We start from the raw sequence: 6,965 nt of genomic DNA on the forward strand, positions 1-6,965 counted from the left end.
AAAATAATGCAGCCCCTCAAACCAAAGCAGACCCTCAATCTAATGCAGCCCCTCAAACTAATGCAGCCACTCAATCAAAGGCAGACTCTCAAACTAATGCAGCCGCGCAATCACAGGCAGCCCCTCAAACTCAGCCAACCCCTCAAACTAAGGCAGCCCCTCAAACTAAGGCAGACTCTCAAACTAATGCAGCCCCTCAATCGAAGGCAGCCCCTCATTCTAATGCAACCCCTCAAACTAATGCAGCCCCTCAAACTAAGGCAGACTCTCAAACTAATACAGCCCCTTAAAGTAAGGCAGCCCCTCAAACTAAGGGAGCGCCTCAACCAAAGGCAGCCCCTCAAACTAAGGCAGCCCCTCTAACGAAGCCAACCCATAAAACTAAGGCATCCCCTCAAACTAAGGCAGACTCTCAAACTAATGCAGCCCCTCAATCTAAGGCAGCCCCTTAATCTAAGACAGCCCCTCAAACTAATGCAGCCCGTCAAACCAAGGCAGCCGCTCAAAATAAGGCAGCCCCTTAAACTAAGGCAGCAGCTCAAACTAAGGCAGCCCCTCAAACTAAGGCAGATTCTCAAACTGACGCTGCCCCTTAAAGTAAGGCAGCCCTGCAAACTAAGGGAGCGCCTCAACCAAAGGCAGCCCCTCAAACTGATGCAGCCGCTCAAACTAAGGCAGCCCCTCAAACTCAGGCAGCCTCTCAAACTAAGGCAGCCTCTGAAACTAAGGCAGCCTGTCAAACTAAGGCAGCCGCTCAATCCAAGGCAGCCCCTCAAACTAAGGCAGCCCCTCAAACTAAGGCAGCCGCTCAAACTAATGCAGCCCCTCAATCTGAGGCAGCCCCTCAACTAAGGCAGCTGCTCAAAATAAAGCATCCCATCAAACTAATGCACCCCTCAATCTAAGGCAGCCCATCAAACAAATGCAGCCCCTCAAACTACGTCAGCCCCTCAAACTAAGTCAGCCCCCCAAACTAATGCAGCCACTCAATCAAAGGCAGACTCTCAAACTAATGCAGCCGCTCAAAGTAAGGCAGCCCCTCAAACCCAGGCAGCCTCTCAAACTAACACAGCCGCTCAAAATAAGGCAGCCTGTCAAAGTAAGGCAGACCCTCAAACTAAGGGAGCGCCTCAACCAAAGGCAGCCCCTCAAACTAATGCAGCCGCTCAAATTAAGTCAGCCCCTCAAACTAAGGCAGCCTCTAAAAGTAAGGCAGATCCTCAAACTAAGGCAACCGCTCAAACTAAGGCAGACTCTCAAACTAAGGCAGACCCTCAAACTCAGGGAGCGCCTCAACTAAAAGCAGCCCCTCAAACTAATGCAGCCGCTCAAATTAAGGCAGCCCCTCAAACTAATGCAGCCTCTAAAAGTAAGGCAGACCCCCAAACTAAGGCAGCCGCTCAAACTAAGGCAGACTCTCAAAGTAAGGCAGCCCCTCAAACTAAGGCAGCCGCTCAAACTAATGCAGATTCTCAAACTAAGGCAGCCGCTCAAACTAAGTCAGCCGCTCAAGCTAAGGCAGCCTCTCAAATTAAGGCAGCCGCTCAAACTAAGGCAGCCCCTCAAAGTAAGGCAGCCTCTCAAAATAAGGCACTCCCTCAAAGTAATGCAGCCCCTCAATCTAAGGCAGCCACTCATTCTAATGCAACCCCTCAAACTAATGCAGCCCCTCAAACTGAGGCAGCCCCTCAAACTAAGGCCGCCCCTCTAACTAAGCCAACCCCTCAAACGAAGGCATCCCCTCAAACTAAGGCAGACTCTCAAACTAATGCAGCCACTCAATCTAAGGCTGCCCCTCAAATTAAGCCAACCCCTCAAACTAAGGAAGCCCCTCAAAATAATGCAGCCCCTCAAACTAATGCAGACCCTCAATCTAATGCAGCCCCTCAAACTAATGCAGCCACTCTATCAAAGGAAGACTCAAACTAATGCAGCCACGCAATCACAGGCAGCCCCTCAAACTCAGCCAACCCCTCAAACTAATGCAGCCCCTCAAACTAAGGCAGACTCTCAAACTAATACAGCCCCTTAAAGTAAGGCAGCCCCTCAAACTAAGGGAGCGCCTCAACCAAAGGCAGCCCCTCAAGCTAAGGCAGCCCCTCTAACGAAGCCAACCCATAAAACTAAGGCATCCCCTCAAACTAAGGCAGACTCTCAAACTAATGCAGCCCCTCAATCTAAGGCAGCCCCTTAATCTAAGACAGCCCCTCAAACTCATGCAGCCTGTCAAACCAAGGCAGCCGCTCAAAATAAGGCAGCCCCTTAAACTAAGGCAGCCGCTCAAACTAAGGCAGCCCCTCAAACTAAGGCAGATTCTCAAACTGACGCTGCCCCTTAAAGTAAGGCAGCCCTGCAAACTAAGGGAGCGCCTCAACCAAAGGCAGCCCCTCAAACTAATGCAGCCGCTCAAACTAAGGCAGCCTCTCAAACTCAGGCAGCCTCTCAAACTAAGGCAGCCGCTGAAACTAAGTCAGCCTGTCAAACTAAGGCAGCCGCTCAATCCAAGGCAGCCCCTCAAACTAAGGCAGCCCCTCAAACTAAGGCAGCCGCTCAAACTAATGCAGCCCCTCAATCTGAGGCAGCCCCTCAACTAAGGCAGCTGCTCAAAATAAAGCATCCCATCAAACTAATGCACCCCTCAATCTAAGGCAGCCCATCAAACAAATGCAGCCCCTCAAACTACGTCAGCCCCTCAAACTAAGTCAGCCCCTCAAACTAATGCAGCCACTCAATCAAAGGCAGACTCTCAAACTAATGCAGCCGCTCAAAGTTAGGCAGACCCTCAAACCCAGGCAGCCTCTCAAACTAACACAGCCGCTCAAAATAAGGCAGCCTGTCAAAGTAAGGCAGACCCTCAAACTAAGGGAGCGCCTCAACCAAAGGCAGCCCCTCAAACTAATGCAGCCGCTCAAATTAAGTCAGCCCCTCAAACTAAGGCAGCCTCTAAAAGTAAGGCAGACCCTCAAACTAAGGCAACCGCTCAAACTAAGGCAGACTCTCAAACTAAGGCAGACCCTCAAACTCAGGGAGCGCCTCAACTAAAAGCAGCCCCTCAAACTAATACAGCCGCTCAAATTAAGGCAGCCCCTCAAACTAATGCAGCCTCTAAAAGTAAGGCAGACCCTCAAACTAAGGCAGCCGCTCAAACTAAGGCAGACTCTCAAACTAAGGCAGCCCCTCAAACTAAGGCAGCCGCTCAAACTAATGAAGACTCTCAAACTAAGGCAGCCGCTCAAACTAAGTCAGCCGCTCAAACTAAGGCAGCCTCTCAAATTAAGGCAGCCGCTCAAACTAAGGCAGCCCCTCAAAGTAAGGCAGCCTCTCAAAATAAGGCACTCCCTCAAAGTAATGCAGCCCCTCAATCTAAGGCAGCCACTCATTCTAATGCAACCCCTCAAACTAATGCAGCCCCTCAAACTGAGGCAGCCCCTCAAACTAAGGCAGCCACTCAAACTAAGGCAGCCCCTCTAACTAAGCCAACCCCTCAAACGAAGGCATCCCCTCAAACTAAGGCAGACTCTCAAACTAATGCAGCCACTCAATCTAAGGCAGCCCCTCAAATTAAGCCAACCCCTCAAACTAAGGCAGCCCCTCAAAATAATGCAGCCCCTCAAACTAATGCAGACCCTCAATCTAATGCAGCCCCTCAAACTAATGCAGCCACTCAATCAAAGGCAGACTCTCAAACTAATGCAGCCACGCAATCACAGGCAGCCCCTCAAACTCAGCCAACCCCTCAAACTAAGGCAGCCCCTCAAACTAAGGCAGACTCTCAAACTAATGCAGCCCCTCAATCGAAGGCAGCCCCTCATTCTAATGCAACCCCTCAAACTAATGCAGCCCCTCAAACTAATGCAGCCACTCAATCAAAGGCAGCCCCAAAACTGAGGCAGCCCCTCAAACTAAGGCAGACTCTCAAACTAATGCAGCCCATCAATCGAAGGCAGCCCCTCAAACTAAGGGAGCGCCTCAACCAAAGGCAGCCCCTCAAACTAAGGCAGCCCCTCTAACTAAGCCAGCCCATCAAACTAAGGCATCCCCTCATATTCAGGCAGATTCTCAAACTAATGCAGCCACTCAATCTCAGGCAGCCCCTCAAACAAAGCCAACCCCTCAAACTAAGGCATCCCCTCAAACTAATGCAGCCACTCAATCAAAGGCAGCCCCAAAACTGAGGCAGCCCTTCAAACTAAGGCAGACTCTCAAACTAATGCAGCCCATCAATCGAAGGCAGCCCCTCAAACTAAGGGAGCGCCACAACCAAAGGCAGCCCCTCAAACTAAGGCAGCCCCTCTAACTAAGCCAGCCCATCAAACTAAGGCATCCCCTCATATTCAGGCAGATTCTCAAACTAATGCAGCCACTCAATCTAAGGCAGCCCCTCAAACTAATGCAGCCACTCAATCAAAGGCAGACTCTCAAACTAATGCAGCCACTCAATCAAAAGCAGCCCCTCAAACTAAGCCAACCCCTCAAACTAAGGCAGCCCCTCAAACTAAGGCAGACTCTCAAACTGACGCTGCCCCTTAAAGTAAGGCAGCCCTACAAACTAAGGGAGCGCCTCAACCAAAGGCAGCCTCTCAAACTAAGGCAGCTTGTCAAACTAAGGCAGCCTGTCAAACTAAGGCAGCCGCTCAAACTAAGGCAGACTCTCAAACTAAGGCAACCCCTCAAACTAAGGCAGCCACTCAAACTAAGGCAGACTCTCAAACTAAGGAAGCCTCTCAAACTAAGGCATCCGCTCAATCTGAGGCAGCCCCTCAAACTAAGGCAGCCACTCAAACTAAGGCAGCCGCTCAAACTATTGCAGCCCCTCAATCTAAGGCAGCCCCTCAAACTAAGGCATAACCTCAAACTAAGGAAGCCCTCAAACTACGTCAGCCCCTCAAACTAAGGCAGCCCCTCAAACTAATGCAGCCACTCAATCAAAAGCAGACTCTCAAACTAATGCAGCCGCTCAAACTAAGGCAGCCCCTCAATCTCAGGCAGCCTCGCAAACTAACGCAGCCGCTGAAACTAAGGCAGCCTGTCAAAGTAAGGCAGACCCTCAAACTAAGGGAGCGCCTCAACCAAAGGCAGCCCCTCAAACTAATGCAGCCGCTCAAATTAAGGCAGCCCCTCAAACTAAGGAAGCCTCTATAAGTAAGGCAGACCCTCAAACTAAGGCAGCCGCTCAAACTAAGGAAGACTCTCAAACTAAGGCAGCCCCTCAAACTAAGGCAGCCGCTCAAACTAATGCACACTCTCAAACTGAGGCAGCCGCTCAAACTAAGCCAGACGCTCAAACTAAGGCAGCCTCTCAAATTAAGGCAGCCGCTCAAACTAAGGCAGCCCCTCAAACTAAGGCAGCCTCTCAAACTAAGGCACTCCCTCAAACTAATGCAGCCCCTCAAACTAAGGCAGCCCCTCTAACTAGCCAACCCCTCAAACTAAGGCATCCCCTCAATCTAAGGCAGACTCTCAAACTAATGCAGCCACTCAATCTAAGGCAGCCACTCAAACTAAGCTAACCCCTCAAACTAAGGCAGCCCCTCAAACTGAGGCAGCCCCTCAAAATAATGCAGACCCTCAAACTAATGCAGACCCTCAATCTGATGCAGCACCTCAAACTAATGTAGCCACTCAATCAAAGGCAGACTCTCAAACTAATGCAGCGCCTCAACCAAAGGCAGCCCCTCAAACTAACGCAGCCGCTCAAATTAAGGCAGCCCCTCAAACTAAGGCAGCCTCTAAAAGTAAGGCAGACCCTCAAACTAAGGCAGCCGGTCAAACTAAGGCAGACTCTCAAACTAAGGCAGCCCCTCAAACTAAGGCAGCCGCTCAAACTAATGCAGACTCTCAAACTAAGGCAGCCGCTCAAACTAAGGCAGCCGCTCAAACTAAGGCAGCCGCTCAAACTCAGGCAGCCTCTCAAATTAAGGCAGCCGCTCAAACTAAGGCAGCCGCTAAAACTAATGCAGCCCCTCAATCTGAGGCAGCCCCTCAAACTAAGGCAGCCCCTCAAACTAATGCAGCCCCTCAATCTAAGGCAGCCCATCAAACAAATGCAGCCACTCAAAGGCAGACTCTCAAACTAATGCAGCCGCTCAAACTAAGGCAGCCCCTCAAACTCAGGCAGCCTCTCACACTAACGCAGCCGCTCAAACTAAGGCAGCCTGTCAAAGTAAGGCACACCCTCAAACTAAGGGAGCGCCTCAACCAAAGGCAGCCCCTCAAACTAATGCAGCCGCTCAAATTAAGGCAGCCCCTCAAACTAAGGAAGCCTCTAAAAGTAAGGCAGACCCTCAAACTAAGGCAGCCGCTCAAACTAAGGAAGAGTCTCAAACTAAGGCAGCCCCTCAAACTAAGGCAGCCGCTCAAACTAATGCACACTCTCAAACTGAGGCAGCCGCTCAAACTAAGCCAGACGCTCAAACTAAGGCAGCCTCTCAAATTCAGGCAGCCGCTCAAACTAAGGCAGCCCCTCAAAGTAAGGCAGCCTCTCAAACTAAGGCACTCCCTCAAACTAATGCAGCCCCTCAATCTAAGGCAGCCCCTCAAACTAATGCAGCCACTCAATCAAAGGCAGACTCTCAAACTAATGCAGCCACTCAATCAAAAGCAGCCCCTCAAACTAAGCCAACCCCTCAAACTAAGGCAGCCCCTCAAACTAAGGCAGACTCTCAAACTGACGCTGCCCCTTAAAGTAAGGCAGCCCTACAAACTAAGGGAGCGCCTCAACCAAAGGCAGCCTCTCAAACTAAGGCAGCTTGTCAAACTAAGGCAGCCTGTCAAACTAAGGCAGCCGCTCAAACTAAGGCAGACTCTCAAACTAAGGCAACCCCTCAAACTAAGGCAGCCACTCAAACTAAGGCAGACTCTCAAACTAAGGAAGCCTCTCAAACTAAGGCATCCGCTCAATCTGAGGCAGCCCCTCAAACTAAGGCAGCCACTCAAACTAAGGCAGCCGCTCAAACTATTGCAGC

This window comes from Heterodontus francisci, unplaced genomic scaffold (genome assembly GCF_036365525.1).
Source record: "Heterodontus francisci isolate sHetFra1 unplaced genomic scaffold, sHetFra1.hap1 HAP1_SCAFFOLD_156, whole genome shotgun sequence".
NCBI lineage: Eukaryota > Metazoa > Chordata > Chondrichthyes > Heterodontiformes > Heterodontidae > Heterodontus > Heterodontus francisci.